Below are 18,908 nucleotides of genomic sequence, written 5' to 3'. Positions count from 1 at the left end.
TTTGCAAGAGCTGACCCTGGCAGTTGGAGCTTTTCCAAACATTCCATGGAATGGGCTGCTGGGGAGAGGACCCTGGTGACTGAACTGAGACATGCCTGGATGGGACCCTGACTTTTGGCCCCTAACTAGGGCTGGCCCAGACCTTCAGGCTGTTCCTGGGGGCCAGCCCAATCTTTTGTGACCCTTGCTCCATGTAGATATCTATGACCACTGTCCCCAGCCTCTAAAACAAGACTTGACTCTCTATACTACACCTGATGGGCAACAGCAGGAGAGGCTGCTCCAGAACCCGGCAGGACATGGCCCTAAACAGCAAGCATCATGGAGAAATGCAGTCTAGGAGAACTCAGATACTTCCACTCCAATTGAAGAAACAGGGAGTGGGTATTGATAACTTTGCCCCAGGGCTGCCCTTGGTCTTTGGCCTGTGCAGAAACTCTTCTAGAAATTGATTACAGATGCAATATAGAAGATTATCAAGCTGGGAATATTTAGCTTTACTACTGAAATGGTTTAAAGTTTAGCTTAGCTTAGTAGCAATCCTACTAAAACTTTAAGAAAGTGGAATAGAAACTCCAATTACATTTTCAAAAAGTGATCGCCACTCCTCCACATCTGACAGGAAAACATTTCTCTGTTATATTTCTCCTTTCTGAGGCAGGTACTGTTGTGCCCTGGTGGCACTGATGACTGGGAAAAATCATACAACATTGTTGATGTTCTCACTTTAAATTTATATCCCACTAACTTAAGAGGTCTCTTAATATTGTCTGGCAATCAGTTACTATAGTTCCCTGATCCATCCACTCTTTCATTCTCCAAGTGGCTATTTCATAACTTCTTTCTTCTAAAAATATCTTGATCCTTAATTTCAGTTTCCTCATTTTCATATTATTGAAGTTTTCATATCATGGTAAAAGACAGACATGACTTCTAGTTTTTCCTTGTGGGTTTTAGTTTTGTCGTCATTAAAACTAAGTTTTCTCCCCATTTTCTGCCTCACTCTCCTTTCTGACAGCCATATCAGCTGACCTAAGTTAGTGCTGACTCAAACCAGGTGCATAGGCAGCATTCTTGCATAGACCCATCAAAAAAATGGTAGTAACATACTATATATAGTTATAGCACACACATCTATAAAAATATAACAGTTTGCCATGTTAACCTTTTTTTTTTGTATGCTGTATGGCAAGGGTCACATTTCATTCTTTTTCCATGTGAGTATTCCATTTTTTTGACACCATTTGTTGAATTTTTGTTTGTTGTTTTCTCTTTGTTTTGTGAGGTGCATGGGCTGGGAATTGAACACAGGCCTTCCGCAAGTTTTGTGATGGGAGCTCAATATTGCAAATATAATTAATTTCACTAAAGAGCACAGGTGATGGTAGTTAAAATGTGAAATTTTATGTTACCACAATAAAAATTGACAAAAAGAGAAATATGTGGCATGTATACCCAATGGAATATAATTCACCTGTTAAAAAGAATGAAGTTCTGATACAAACTATAACATAGATGCACCCTGAGAACATTATGTTAAATGAAAGAAGCCAGATAGAAAAGGAAAAACATTTTATGATGCCACTTATCGGAATTATCTCCAATAAGCAAATTCATTTTGCTTATTGGAGACAGAAAATAAATTAGCGGTTACTTAATCAACTTTAAGGCTGAATAAAGTGTCCATTTATATGTGTTTGTGTGTGTTTGTTTCACTGATTTGAGGCTGTTTTGTGCCGCAGTAAAGCCATGACCCAATCCATGACCTATCATTGGGTGGGAACTTTTGATCATGCTGTATGCTGGTTTAAATCTATTATGTACCCAGGAAAACTATGTTTTAATCTTGACTCAATCTTGTGGGGGCAGCTTTTTTCTTTTAACCCTGATTCAATATTCAATAATGATATTTTGGATTAGATTATCTCCACTGTTATGTGGCACACCCAATTGTGGGTGTGATCTTTTGATTAGATGGAGATGTGACTCTACACATTCCTGGTGGTTCTTGATTAGGCCAGTGGAGTCCTTAAAACAGGAAACATCTTGGAGAAAGCAGAGCTGACATAAATGCTGACCTTTGGAGAACAGAGACACAGACATTTGGAGACACTTGGAGCCCACAGACATCTCCATGAGACGTTAAGCAAGCCAGAACTTGGAGAGAGCCAAGGGAAGACAAAGGATGAAAGCCACCCCAGGAGAAGCAAAATGAGGAACTCCCACAGTAGCAGAGGCTGAAAGAAATGGAGCCCAGGAGCAAGGGGCCAGCGGATAACAGCCATGTGATTTCCCAGTTGCTAAGGCTGTTCCTGACTCATTGACGTATCTTTACCTGGATGCCTTAGTTTGGACATTTTCATAGGCTTAGAACTGTAAACTTGTAATTTATTAAATTCCCTTTTTACAAACCATTCCACTTCTGATATATAGTATTCAAGTTGAAACATGTTTCCATGGAGATGTGACACAGCCAATTCAGGGCTATCTTAATCCTTTTATTGGAGTCCTCTATGAGGAAATAAAAGACAGAAAACATAGAGAGAGCTCAGAGCCAATACAGAGAGCAGAGAGATGAAACCAAGAGAAAAACTCAGAGTGAGAGAGATGCCCAGAGACACTGCGAGCAGACATTCAGGACACAGAGAGCTCAGAGAGATGTCTTTGGAGAAGCAAGCAAGGACCCATAGATACTCAGAGAGAAAGCCACTGGAAACAGAACCTGAGGGTAATGGAACCCAGGAGCAAGGGACCAGCAAATGTAGCCAATGAAACCAGGAGAAAAACTCAGAGTGAGAGAGATGCCCAGAGACACTGCGAGTAGACATTCAGGACACAGAGAGCTCAGAGAGATGTCTTTGGAGAAGCAAGCAAGGACCCATAGATACTCAGAGAGAAAGCCACTGGAAACAGAACCTGAGGGTAATGGAACCCAGGAGCAAGGGACCAGCAAATGTAGCCACGTGCCCTTCCATGTAAGAGAGGAAACCCAGATGCCAGCGGCCTTTCTTCAGCATCAAGGTATCATGAAGTATCCCTACGTCTATAACCCTACCTCATGATGCCTTAATTTGGACATTGTCATGGCCTTAGAACTAAACATTTGTAACCTAATAAATCCACTTTGTAAAAGCCAATCCATTTCTGGTATATTGCGTTCTGGAAGTTTTAGCAAACCAAAACATGTCTGTGTGTATGTGGTGTGCATATATATAACATTTTAAAATGTTTTTATTATGAAATATATATACATATGTATACATATATATATATAAAGCAATTAATTTCAAAAGTACATTCTAACAAGTAGTTATAGAATAGATTTCAAAGTTTGGATGGGTTATAGTTCCACATTTCATGTTTTTCCTTTTGTCTGCTCAAGACGTTGGAGGCTAAAAGAAATGTTAATATAATGATTCAGCAGCTATAATCATTTGTTAAATCCCATCTTCCCTGTTACAACTCCTCCTTCTACTTTGATCTTTCTCCCAATTTTATGGATATTTGGGTCATGCCCATTCTAACTTTTTCATGTTAAAAAGGGTTATCAGCAGTATAGGATGGGGGATGGAATTGGCTGATGTTCTTGGAGAGGCTGGCCCTCTGGGTTTCTGGGTTTATCTGGCTTAAAAACCATCTGGAGATTATAAGTTTCTGGAAAGTAAACTTAGTGCATGAAATTTTGTAGGATCTCAGATAGTTCCCTAGGTGTTCTTTAAGGTTAATGGGGATGGTTTTGTTTAGGGTTTGGCAAGCTATGGCAATTAGCAATATCTAGTTGAAGTTTGGGTAAGAGTAGCCTCCAAAGTAGCCTCTCAGCTCTATTTGAACTCTCTTAGCCACTGATGCTTTATTTTGTTACATTTCTTTGCCCCCTTTTGGTCTGGAAGGTGGTATTTATATATCACATTTTGTTTATCTATTAATATTTTGGACACTGTGCTAGATTGAAACTGTTATGTACCCTAGAAAAGCCATGGTCTCTTCCTAATTCATCTTGTGGGGCCAAACCTATTGTTTAGGGTGGAAACCTTTGATTAGATTGTTTCCATGGAGACACTTCAGAAAAGAAACAAAAATAGTCAATAAGCATTTGAAGCAATATTCAACCTCACTATTTAAGCAAAAATTTTTTCACCTATCAGACTGGAAAATTTTTTGAAAATGCATAGTATCTAGTGTTGGCATATTGAAGAAAAGGACACTTTCTTATATTGTTGTACAACTTTCTTTTAGAGAAATTATAGATTTATAGAAAAATCATGCAGAATACAGAGTTCTTATATACCTCATATACACTTCTCACTTACACAAATGTCCCTATTAGTAACACATTGCATTAATGTGGTGCTTTTGTTACAATTGATGTTATTATAATTATACTACTAATCATAGCTCATAGTTTACCTTGGAGTTCACTGTGTTATACAGTTACACAGTTTAAAAAAATTTTTATTCTGGTAACATACATACAACCTAAAATTTTGCCCTTTTAAACACTTTCAGATATAAAATTCTCTGGTGCTAATTGCAGTCACAGTGTTGGTACACATTTTTGGTGGGCTATAGCTTGTGTAATATCTACCATAATGCAAGATGCACATGTATCATTTGGCTTTGGCCTATGGCTGACAGAAAAGATGGCAACAGTACCATAGCAATACCAGAGGTAAATAATTTGGGGGGGAAGATAAGAGATTAGGGGACATTTTGATTTGATATTTGGTAAGGTTACACTTATCAGTTCTTTGTCTGTTAGAACCAATGAAAAATTCCATAAAATTGAGAGTGGTGCTGATTGTACAATGAAGTGAGGACATTGTAAGATATGATTTGTTTATTTTGGACATTATCCATGATGCCCAATGCGTGGAGGGGGCTGAAGGGTACAGTGACTGAGAAGTGTTGAAACACTGTGCAGCTACATAAAGGAATATCATTCTGAGGCATGCAATAAATTGAATGAACTTTTGGGGACAATGTGTTTTGCAAAATGAGCCAGAGACAAAAGAATATGCAATGGTCTCTTTCTGAAAATACTTATAAGAAAATTGGAGCCTAGATTTTAAGTTCTTATATCAGTCATACTTAGTCTGAAGTTGTAAGCATATTTCTAGATTTTGAGACCCTGAGCTATATGTGAATAGGCTGGTATTCCATGTAACTTTGAGTACCTCTCTGACAACCAAGGTTCAGAGCTGGAGCTCTGCATCTCTGAAAGTCAGCATTGCTATATAAAATAATATTTAAAATAACCAAAAAAGAGATTAGGCTTCAATTGGAGATGGTTGGGACTATGGTAAATCAGAATACAGGACAGAAGATGATAGTGTATGTACTCTAGAGATTCACCTACTGTATGAGACCAAAGGCTGAGAGGTTTATTATGTACAGAACCTAAATTTTATGTAACACACAATCTAAACCAATCTGTCCGGATTGTTCAATTAACCCAAATACGTGGAGCCCAGAACAGGAATGAAGACTTGTAATTCTCTGTAGCTTAACGCAATACTGGGAGACATCCCAGACAATGGTGAGCTGATAATTAAAAAGTACTGATAGAGTCCCTTGAGGGACTGGAGAAAAAATGAAAATATTAAATTTTCCCATCTGGGAGACCCCTGGTACATTCTCAAGCATTAAGGGCTTATCTGGCCTAAGAACTGTCTGGAGTTTAGGTTTGTTTCAGGAAAGCAAACTTAATACATGCAACTTTTGTACAGTCTCAGTTAGAGCCCTAGGTGTTCTTTAGAGTTAGCAGGAAAAATGTTAGTTGGGTATGAGAAACCATGTTGATTAGCAATATCAAGCTGAAGTTTGTATAAGCATAGCCTCCAAAATACCCTTTTGACTCCAATTGATCTCAGCTGCTGGGACTGTTTTGGTTTGCTAATGCTGCCGGGATGCAATATACCAGAAATGGGATGACCTTTAAAAAGAGAATTTATTAAGTTACAAGTTCACAGTTCTAAGGCCATAAAAATGTCCAAAGTAAGGCATCCAGAGGAATATACTTTGACTCAAGTAAGGCCAATGTCTGTCACATGGTAAAGGCATGTGGCTGGCATCTGTCGGTTCTTGTTCCTAGTTCTATTGCTTCCAGCTTCTGTTGCTGGTGGTTTCCTCTCTAAGCATCTCTGGGCCTTCACTTAGCTCCTCCAGGACACAACTCTGGGTTCTGATGTGCTTAGCATCTCATGGGAAGGTATGCAGCAACGTCTGTGGGGCTCTGCATCTCTCAACGTCCATGTCTAGGCATCTGCTCTTTCTGTTGGCACTCCAAGCATCTCCAAAAGTCTGTATCTACATCAGATTTGAAATTCTGGCATCTCCTGGTGAGCCTCTGGCATCTCTTTCTGGAAATCTGCATTTCCAAAAGTCTGCATCTACATCTGCGTCTGCATCTGAGGTTTCACCAAAATGTTTCCTCTTTTAAAGGATCTAGTAAACTAATCAAGATCCACCTTGAATTGGTGGAATCACAACTTCTAATCAAAAGCCCGCACCCATACTTGGGTACATTACATGGAAATAATCTAAACAAAAGTTCACACTCACAATTGAGTTGGGTCAGTTTCCATGGAAACAATTTCATCAAAGGTTTCCACCCTGAGCAATAGGTCTGGCACCACAAGATTGGATTAGGATTAAAACATGGCTTTTATGGGGTACCTAATAGTTTCAAATAGGCACAGATACCTTGTTTTGTCACATTTCTTTTCCTCTGTCTGGTGCAGAAGGCATTGTTGATGAAAGGCCCTTATAGACTGGGAACAGGATCAAAGGAGAAGGAGTTACAACAGAGGAGATAAGATTTAACAAGCAGGTATGACTGCTGAATCACTATAATGCCCATTTTTCTATGAGGTTGTCTTTTTCTTATCATTTTGTTGAATTTTGTTGTATATTAGGAGTATAAACTTTTTTCTATTACATAGCATACAAAGATTTTCTCCTAGTCATTTGTTTTTAAATTTGGTTCATGGAAGACAACACTTTAAATTGACTGTTCTCTTATTTTAATTTAACCCTAGGTTTCAACTTCATTAGTTTTGGAGGGTTGACTGTGGCCATCTTCACTTTTTGACTCAATCAGACTGACTTAAAAAGTCTGTGACAGAGGCTATTTTAAAAGACTTTGATGCTTAGGTGAAACTGGAAAACATTTGAATCTTATGACAATTACTATGCTAATTAATACATTATAAATATTTTATTTACAGAGATGCAAACTTTGGGACTGAATATATATTATGGAAGTTTAATGTAGAATCACTGAGAACCTCTAAGAATAATTGTGCTTTCTTTAATGTATAAACAAATCTAAATAATTTTATTATTGAGCTATCATAAAAAGCAGTGGAATGTGGGATGTAGCACTATTTGTTCCCTCTTTCAAAAAAATCTTAGACAATTTTGTCCATCAACTCTACCAGGGACTTTTTCATACACAAGACGTCATTTTTTTGAATTGTGGTAGTTGTAAGCACATGGAATCTGTTAAAAGAAGAAACAGCAAAATCATTTTGTTGCTGATAGTAATAAAGTGTAGCTATTGTTTCTTTGGCTTTTCAAGTGGTCCTGTCTCTTAATCATGTTTCTACAATGTGTTAAAATTTCCAAACTGGGATAAAATAATTATGACTTTAAAATTACATTTTTAACATTAATGCACCTGTAACTAATAACAAAATTATTAAATACATATTCTTATAGCTCATGCTGTGTATAAATACTTAAATCTCTTGGGATTTCAATTTACTCTTCTGTGAATGAAGAAGTTACACTGTATGATTTCTAAGCCACCTTCTAATTCTAATATTGTTGAATAAAATAATCCAAAATGCATTGGATGGATACCCAGGCAGGGCTTCCTCATTCCTGAAGTTTCAATAAGTCCTCATTAACTAGAACACAAGATAGAGGTACACCCTGGCTGATTTAGAAAGAAAAAAAGAGCATATTTTTACTGAGAAATCTTCACACACACATACAGTCCTTACATAGTGCATAGTCAGTGGCCCACAACATCAACACATAGTTCTGTATTCATCATCATGAGCATTTTTAGAACATCTGCATCACTCCAGAAAAAGAAATAAGACGAAAAAAGGAAAAAACATATACATCTCATACACCTTACCCCTCCATCTCATTTCAAGCTACCCAATTCATTTTGTCCTTTAGCTCCCCCTATTATTTATATATTTTTTATCCTTATTTTTTACTCATCTGTCTATACCCTGAATAAAAGGAGCATCAGACACAAGGTTTCCATGATCACACAGTCACATTGTAAAAGCTGTATTGTTATACAATCATCTTCAAGAATCAAGGCTATTGGAACACAGCTCTACAGTTTCAGGTGCTTCCCTACAGCCACTCTAATACTCTATAAACCAAAAAGGGATATCTATATAATACATAAGAATAACATCCAGGAGAACCTCTTGAATCTGTTTGAAATCTCTCAGCCACAGAAACTTTATTTTGCCTCATTTCTCTCTTCCCCTTTTTGGTCTTCTCAATCCCATGATGTCACCCTGGCTGATTTTCAGCATAAAACAAAGGCTTATTGCCTGGCCTCTGGGTACCGTTGGAAGAAACCTATGTGGTGAGAGTGCATGCAATTCTGTGAGCTGCTTTTCTTTCTTTTTTATTAGTTTGCCCTCCCTATTCTTGACTGTGGCTTTCTTTCACTCATCTTCGGCTATTCTTATTATCACAACATATATGTATATATATATATGCTTTATAATCTACAGGAGATCATATTCACCAAGGACATATTTCTTTCAATTGTGGGGCTATGTGTTTAAGAATCTATAAATTCATATCTTGAAGTTGGTCATGAACTCCAATTTAGGAATATGTTTACATACATTAATAATCAGAGTCAATACAAGGAACATTAATGATATGATCCTGGGCCCTCACTCTGAAGCCATGGCAGAGAACTTGGACTGGCACCAGTAGTGTGCTGGTAACTGTTCAACAATCAGCTCTCTGGCAATTGGGAGGAAGACCTGACTTGCAGCATTTGCCAATTTCTGTGGTGTAAATACTCCATAGACAATTTCAAGCTGCCAACATGATGGCTTGCCACTGCCAATTCTAAAAATGCTTAAATTTCTCTTACTATATCTGCCAAGAGGCTTTCCCATGAAATAAATTTATCCTTTGCACCTACTTATTAGGAAGGGTATCCATATATTATTAAACCATAAAGTAATAACAAATTACAAATTAATCAATACAAAATGTCCTAAGTAGATTCACAGATGAAACCTCTCTCTTTTTTTTTAATGAAGTCTTTTCAGATTTACTAATTCATTTGTGGTAACTAAATGTTCAAATTTCTTGGTTTTTAAATTATTGTATTTGGAAAAAAGTAAAGTAGCATATAGCATGAATAAAAGAAATTCATTTAAAAATATCTCTATTGAGATATCTTCATGCATCATACAGTCCATCCAAAGTAAATAATCAATGGCTCAAAATATCATCACATAGTTGTGCATTCATCACCATGATCATCTTTTTCTGCCTGGTACATTATTTTTTAGGTGTTTGTTTATTAATTTTATCCTGGAGGTTTTTTAAACTTAATATTTTTTTTTTTATTTTTTTATTTTTTTTTTTTAAGAGAGAGGGAGGAAAGGAAGGAAAGACAGAGAAGGAATGAAGGATGGGAGGAAGAAAGGGAAACATTTTTAAACATTTTCTTGTTTTTTTTTTATTATATTTTGTTTGTTTGTTTGTTTTTTACATGGGCTGGGGCCGGGAATCGAACCGGGGTCCTCCGGCACGGCAGGCAAGCACTCTTGCCCGCTGAGCCACCGCGGCCCGCCCTAAACTTAATATTTTTATTATAAACAATAAACACACATACAGATGTTTTTGACATGGTAAAACCATTCTTGAAGAGAGAAGAGAGACCTCTGTATTTTGAAGGGCATGACAAAAATTTTGGATGGTGGTGATGGTAGCACAGCATTGTGGATGTAATCACCATGACTGAATTGTGTATTTGAATGTGATTAAAAGGGGAAATTTTGATTTATGAATGTTAATAAAAATTAAATAGAATCATAATGCTGTACAACACGAACAGTGAATCCTAATGTAAATTATGGGCTATTGTTAATAATATAATTATAATAATATTCTTTCATCAATTTTTATAAAGTTGTTACCACTCTAATGCAAAGTGTTGTTGGGAAAACTGTGTGTCGGGGAGGTGTGTAATGGGAAACCTGTACTTTCTACATGATTTTTCTGTAAACATTCCGGTAGCTTGCAAAGTAGAACAGGCCATAAGAGTGAGTTAAATTTACAATAACATGTTACATGATGTCCCAAATTTCAAATGAAACTCACACTCAAAATTCCTTATACTATACATACATTTAAATCATAGACATGTAAGAGCCAGAATTATATAACAAGCAATGTTCTCTCTGAGTAAGGTCCTGTATTGTCACTGATTACATTAGTGATGTACAATATCCAGAGATGTAAAAATATCTTCTTCTGGGCTAACAGGAATTTAAAAAATTCTAAATAAAAAAAAACTGTAGAAGAGAAGAGATGGTGAATAAGGAGAGGTTAAAAAGGCAGCTATAGAGGAACGGATCTGTAATGCACTACATGGAAAGCATTTCTCTTTCCTGCCTACAGAACCAGATTCAGTAATAAGTGAAACTGTACATGCACAGCTAACTGTCAATGTTACCAGGCAGGGGGTGGAGAGAGAAGGGGGCCATAGGTGGATTAGTATTTTTTTTTTTTACTATGCATGTTAAAGTCCTTTAATTGTAAGGAAGCCCTTTAATTGCCTTAGGTTCATTTTATGTATTTCCTTGTTTTAAGAAGCACCCCAATTTTACAACATTTTCAGTTATCTTAAAATATATATATACTAACTTTGTGAATGCATCTAATCTATTGGGCCTAGTTTTTAAAATTCATTAAACCACGAAAAAAATTTTGCCTTCTCAGTTGTTGGAATTTTTTGCATATAGATATTATAATAATGATTTTGTATGCTATTGAAGCTGTATACTAAAAAACGGGCTGTCTTTGTGGAGTTTGACCTTTAATAGCAAAGATGCTGTCTTCTTTAATATGAACTACCGGTAGCACTTAAAATTCAATCCTGATCATCAGTATTCTTATTCCTCAGTGAAATCAATTCTCATATAGCTCAAGTACTGTTCTGTGTATAACTCCCAAGTCAATATTTCAAGCTTCAGTTTCCAATTTTAAAATTAGACATGACCACTTATATGTTATACCAGGTATTTTGACTAGAATCATCTAGAGAGGTTTTAAAATTCCCCATACGTGGGCTATAAGCAAGACCAATTAAATCAGAATATATCTGTCTAAGATATTGCTTGCCAGGTAATTCCAATGTGAGCCAAGGTTGAGAATCACTGCCTTAGAAGTAAATTTAAACTCCTTAATTCATAAACATTTTTTCGAATCTCACAATTGTAGGTACTCAAGGTATATTACTAAATATGTGTCCTTTATTTCTTTTATAATAACATTATTGAAAACTTAATTTTCACCTACTGTAGCCTCTAGTCTCTCCTGATAAAATTTATCTTTATTCATGTGAAAATCTATCTCATAAACTTCCAAATCCTTGATAAAAGGATTGATAAAAGAAACATTTCCTTAAAAATGTATTTAGTTAGGATTTAGTAAAAGCAAAGTACATACTAAATGTTCAATACCTATTTGTTGAATGAATAAATAACACACATCACCCTATCATCAAAGACTGGACTGTCCATTGTCATATTATAATATGGAACATGTCAGATAAAATTTTAATTGAGATTCCAAACCATTGAAAATAATTTTTTTAAATGTCATTATTCTGGGCATTCTTAGATTCCTTTGAGCACCCAGAAATGGCAAACAAAACAAAGTGACCTTTAATACACTTACATTCTAGTTCTAGCTCAAAAATATATAGTCACCATAATTCTAACATTAAGAATTAGAAATTACTAATGGCATGTATTTTTATTACATTAGATTTTGCTGTCTCTATAACCTATACATCTGTATCATTTAAGTAAAAGATAAAGTGATAGTCCAACACCAAACTATCTGATATTTTACTGTAAGATGCCAAAATTCAGCTTGAATTCAAAATTGTAAAATAAGTAAGCAAAGGTACCAAATAATTGGTGCAACTGCCTCAACTCAGATGCTAGTTTAATTTTTAATGAACCAGAAAACTGACATGGCTTTCTTTCATCTCAATTTTCTAGATTAGTACATTTACAGCATGTTTTTACTGCATTGACTGGCAAAAATTTGGAGTTATGACCAGGATTGTAGTCAATCAAAATACAGAGTGATTAAATTAGGGTTGAGATAAAGCAATGGTAAAATATAAATTATTGATAACATCTAAACTTGTAAGCATTCTTCTTAAAAATATTTTCAGTATTGGGAAATTAAGCACCTGGAAAAATTAGCTTCTGTGAAGATCTGGCCTTTGAAATCTAAAAGGGGGTCCTTTACCAAAAATAGCTTTAGTCTACTCTAGAGAGTATGCGGAGTTGGTAGCTGACTTCTATAGGCCATCAAGTTACTTAGAAAAATTATTTCCTCATCATCAATAGAAAAATTTGAAAATAAATGAGAAATGTAATGGAATTAGGAAAAAATCTTAAGAGTTACACAAAGGGATCTAGATAGTTACTGTAATCAGCCATTCGACATAGTTGAGTTTTTCAAACATACTTTTAACTCTTTAGTTTTTCATTGTGTTGTGCATATAAACCATGTAGCATAGTACTATTATCTAAGTAAAGCTCAAGAAATTTTAATATGATTTAATACACTGAGAAGCAGCCAAAACAGCCTGTAAAAGCAATGAGAGCTTCTATCTTATTAACCAAGATTAGTTTAATCAATGGAGGAAAATATCTTGTTCTTGTTGCTTTGAGCTTCAAAATAGCAAGAGGTAGCCTAAGACAAAGTATGTAAAAAAAAAAGCATTTGACTTTTTCTGTATCATTGTAACTCTTAAGGTCTTCAATTCATTTCCCAGAGACTGACATGTAGAGAAGGGAAATGGTCTACAAAATCTACAATGAAGAGGGTACAAGGGTAGTTCAGTGGTAGAACTCTCACCTGTCATGCAAGAGACTTGGATTTGATTCCCAGTCCATGCACCTCCCAAAACAAATAAACAAGCAAAAACAAACAAAATATCACCAAATGGTGTTGCAATAATGGGATACTCACATGGAAAAATAATAAAATGTGACACCGCCATACAGCATACAAAAAAATAAACTTACTGAGAGACCAACTCTCTCTATATATCACTGAAGTTACTCATATGCAGTGCTGTATAATTAATTACAATGAAAATTACATAACAAAATATCTACTTGAGAAGTGTTCTCTATCTTACATATTAAGAAGCACTGCTGCTAGCAGTTAACAGTTAAGATAAATTTCTCCTCTCTAACATCATCCTGCCATGTTTGAGTACTTCAGAATCTTGGCTAACTGTGTCAGAGCTTTAACAGTTTCTGAACCAAGGAAGGGGGCACAAATCCTGACTACATTATTCAATAAGTTCCTAACTGGAAAGAAAAAAGGAAGATGCAAGCATGCTGCCCACCGCAAAAATCACCTTGAGAGAGGAACCAAGGCCTCTTGTTCTGGGCAGTAACCTTTCAGATCAGCGATGACAGGATATCATGGGAGAGTGCTAAGCATGGAATTTCATGTTAGTAATATTTCCTATGGCCACATCCATACTTAGTATGTATGTGCCTAATAAATATGTGTGCAAGGGAGACATCCAGGGACCATCTCTTTGCCTGGTGCTAATGTAAAGTGGAAAAAGAGAAGTTTTGATATAAACCAGATTTCTAAGAGATTCTTTATCTGAATCTGTTAAGTTCCCTATTGCCTCATGGCCAAGAGTTTCCCATGACATACCAAAAAAAGTGAGCCAATAATCAATTCTATGTCTAAGCGCTTATTTGAGACAGTTATGATGGTGCATTTGTATAATCCCTCTTGTAAGTATTAATGAAGTCAAGTATTAATAGTAAAAACTCGAACAGCTTTAGTTAGTAGCTTCATCTCCACCCTCTACCAGCAAATAGACTCTTCCACCATTTTCCCTTTGTAGAGCTTCATCCAGGTATTTCTGGGAGTCCATGGGGATAGTACATGTCACTTGAAGTCATGTTTGCCAAACATGCTTTTTTGATGGAGCCACTTGAGGAAAGCATCTTACCGCAACCAGTGCTCCTCACAGAGGATCTTACAACATTCTTCATGAAATGTTTGTATAAAAGACTGCTACCAAGGCAGCTACTTCCTTATACTCTTATGGCTAAGCAGCGTTCTCTGCAGTTCTTATTTTATTATAGCTATTATGTGTACTACACACATAGGAGGAGACAGTTTTCTTCTATTGTAAAAAAAGGGTGTTAAAATATCATCAGGGAACAAAAGTTTTGGCTAATTAACTATGAAAAATATCAGAAAAACTGAAATCTATTGGTTGGAAAGAAGATGGGCTTATTTTTCACAGAAGATATTTCTCTTTACCTAGAAAACCCAAGATATTTAAATGAACACAAAGAAGAGTTCACTAAGGTGTCTGATTAAAAAAAATTATAAATCAATAGTTTTCCATCATATAAGAAGACAATCATTAAAAAAACAGAAAAATCCTATTCATAATGGCCAAGAATACATGAAATATTGAGGAAAAACATAAAAAAATGTACAGCAAGTATATGGAAGAAATACAATTTCTTTATAGAGCACCATTTAAAAAATAAAATGAATATGAATAAAAGGCAAGAGAAATGATGTTTCTGGCTAGAAAAGCCTAATTATGGTAGAATCTAAAAAGGATTCCAATACCATTTCAATGTCTCAAGACATCTGTTTTGGAACTTTTGAAAAAGTTCCAAAATCAAACTGGAAGAATAAAAAGATGAGGATAGAAAAAATGTTTTAAACAGTTATGAGAGGAGACTATTAATACTTATTATAATTATATATAAAGTACTTAAAACTGTATGATACTGACACATTAATAGGCAAATCAATAGAATATAATGGAAAGTTTAGAAACAAGCTCTAATGTGGATGCAAATTTAGTATATGATGTACTTGCGTTTTCTAATTAGTGGGGAAAGGAAGCATTATTCCATAAATGATACTGGGACAACTGCCAAATTATTTGTTGAATGTGGTTGCCTCTGGGAAGTAAAAACATGGAAGTAAAAACATGATAAAGAAACCAGGAGACTGCTGCTCATTATTATAAATGCTGAAGAAGTATTTGAATTGCTTCTCTATGTACATATATAACATTATTTTTAAAAATAAAAATTAGCCATATTCAGGAAAGGAAAAGAAATAAAAGGCATTCAAATTGGAAAGAAAGAAGTGAAATGTTCCTTACTTGCTGATGACATGATACTACATACAGAAAATTCTGGAACACCCACAACAAAGCTCCTAGAGCAACAAATGATTTCAGCAAAGTGATCGGGTACAAGATAAACATGCAAAAATCTGTAGTGTTTCTAAAGACCAGTAATGAACAATCCAAGAAAGCCTAAATAAATGGAAGGACATTCTATGTTCATGAATTGGAAGATTAAATAGTGTTGAGATATCAATTCTACCCAAAGCGATATAGAGATTCAATGCAACCCCTATCAAAATTCCAAACAACCTTCTTTGCAGAAATAGAAGAGCCAATCTTTTCCATTATACAGAAGGGTAAGGGGCCCTGAATAGCCAAAGCCACCTTGAAAAAGATGAAGTTGGAGGACTCACACTTCTAAACTCATTATGGATCAAATGCCTAAATATAAGAGAGCCAAACTATAAAACTCCTAGAAGAAAATAAGGAAGCATCTTCAGACCCTGTGGTAGGCGATGACTTTAGACTTTACACTCAAAGCAAAAGGAATGAAAGAAAAAATAGATAATTGGGTACTCATCAAAATTAAAAACGTTTGTGAATCAAAGGACTTTATAATGAAAATAGAATGACAGCGTACACAATAGAAGAAAATAACTGGAAACCACAAGTCCGGTAGTGGTTTAATATCCAGAATATATAAAGAAATTCTTCAACTCAACAACAGAAAGACAAACAATACAATTTAAAAATGGGCAAAAGACTTGAATAGCCATTTCGCCAAAGGACGATACAAAAAATCCATAAAGCATATGAAAAGATGTTCAATACCACTAGCCACTAGGGAAATACAAGTCATAACCACAATGACATATCATTTCACAGCTGCTAGTCTAGTCATTATTTTTTAAAAAAAGAAAATTACAAGTGTTGGAGAGGGTATAGAGAAATAGGAAACTCATTCATTGCTGGTGAGAATGTGAAATGGTACAGCTTCTGTGGAAAAGAGTTTGGCCATTCCTCAGCACCACGTAACTTGGTAATCCTACTTCTAGGTATATACTCAGAAGAACTGAAAGCAGGGATGCGAACAGACATTTATACACCAATGGTCAGAGCTCCATTATTTATAATTGCCAAAAGATAGAAACAGGCAAAGGCTCATCAATCGATGAATGGATAAACAAAATATAGTATATATACCAATGGAGTATTTAGCCATAAAAAGGAATAAAGTACTAATACATGTGACAACATGAACTGTGAAAACATCATGCTGACTGAAATAAGCCAGTCACAAAAGGGCACATATTGTATGAACTCACTGATATGAAATAATTGGATTAAGCAAGTTCATAGAATCAGACTCTAGAATACAGGTTACCAGGGGACAGGGGAGTGTAGGAAACAGGGAGGTAAGGCTTAAAATGTATAGCATTTCTATTTGGTACAATGGAAAAGTTTGTAGATGGTAGTGATGGCAACATGACATTCTGAACGAAAGAGTACTGGATTATATATTTGAATGTGGTTGAGAGGGAAATTTTAGGTTCTATATATGGTGTTAGAATAAATATTTAAAAATGGAAGATCTGTGAAAATGCACAATATGGGCAGTGAACTCTAAGTTGAACCATGGACTGTGAAAAAAATAAAAGTTGTATTTACATTTGCTTATATGTTCCCAGGATGTCTGGATGGATATTTAAAAAACTAGGTACATTTATTAACAAATAATAAACAATAAATTATAGGTATTTTTCTATAACAAACCATAATACAAAGAAAACACTCACAGTTTTTTTTATGTCTTTAAGAAATATATATTTTGAAATTATTTTATAATTTAGTAATTTTCTATATTCCTTATAAGCTTTAACAAATTTAAAGCATTACTTGAATTTCAGAGTATAATGTATTCCTTTTGATTTCACAGTGAGATCAAGTTGTCTACAAATTTGTCAGCAATCAACAACTGCTAAGAAAACAAATGAAATTGCAAATCCAAATTTATAGAGTAATGGCTAATGATAAACAGGACCCCTGAGGGAATATAGGATTTGGACAATTGACATATATTTGGGAAATCCAAGCATATTTTCTTTCAGTAAATAGTCATAGAAACTAGGGAGACAGTTAAACAGCTTCTGATTCTAGTTGACAATGAGTATTATGAAATTTGAGAATCGTAGTTTATAGTTTGCTACATTAATAATAATAATAGCTATGTTTGGTTGCCTGTTAATTTTTTACAAACCATTATTTTACACATACATATATATTATGAGATCCCTGTAAAAATTTTTACAAGAAATTATAGAATAAAATGGAAAAACAAAATTAATGATTTTTCCCTACACTGTATCACTTTTTGAGCATATACTTGGACTGAAAATTCAAATCTTCTGGCTTCAAATTCAGTCTATTAAACTATGCTCTCAAACTTAGTCTTTCATATGATCTCTCTCTCTCTCTCACTACAAGTGAAATTTGTTTATATATATCATCACACCTATTATCTAGCACTAAAAATTGTATTCACAATGTATGTGTTTACATAAAAATAATAGTGAAAGAGCCACAGTACTTTTCATAATTCAGCTATAGCACTTTTTAAATGATAGCAGCAACTATAAAATAAAGTCTTAAGTTTTGTCATTTAAAATGGGAATAGGCTGTAATATGCAAAAGAAAGGTAGTTCTCAAAAAGTTTTTATATGGTTGAAAGAATTCAGCACCCTCTAAAATGAGAGATTTGGCATATGAATTTGGAAAAAAAATTTTAATCATTATTCCAGTAAGTCTGCAAAAGTGGACAAATTTATTGGTCTAATACTATCTATGTCTACTTTGAATTATGATTTCACATAAATTAAGATTGACAATCTTTAGCATATTTTGAAAAAATAAAATATAGCTATCACTTCATAATTTAGTAATTTAATGTCACATTGGACTGCTGTGTCCTCAGACCTGTACATATATCAATGCAGCATTATGCTGGGAGCACACTATGATCAAATTTCTATAGCATACTATGAAGGCCAGCATGCTTAAACTCCAAAAATAACATAAGGCACAAAAAAGTGATTAATATAAAGGAAGAAATATTCCTCCAATGTGGCAAAGCTTAGAATTTAAATTTTGCAAGTTATCTTAAGTACCATTAAATGAATTCATTGAAATGGAACTCTATATATTACTAAGAAATATAACAATAGAAATAACAAATGCTTTACTTTGGTCCTATGCTTCAAATACTGGATATATTTCTAAACAGCTGACAAGTGTAAAGACATCACTATAGTCCCTTTGAGTGTATGAATTGACTTCCTCTGCTTCAGTTTGGGAGTTTGGATTTGAACTTGGAACAACTTCCTCAACTTCATAATTAATCAGGATCATCATTCCAGTAATTGTTTTCTTGTGACATTACAAAATTATTTATGTATGTCCTACTCTAAAA

Source organism: Tamandua tetradactyla, chromosome 7 (assembly GCF_023851605.1).
Source record: "Tamandua tetradactyla isolate mTamTet1 chromosome 7, mTamTet1.pri, whole genome shotgun sequence".
NCBI classification, from domain to species: Eukaryota; Metazoa; Chordata; class Mammalia; order Pilosa; family Myrmecophagidae; genus Tamandua; species Tamandua tetradactyla.
This window is presented reverse-complemented; position numbering follows the sequence as displayed.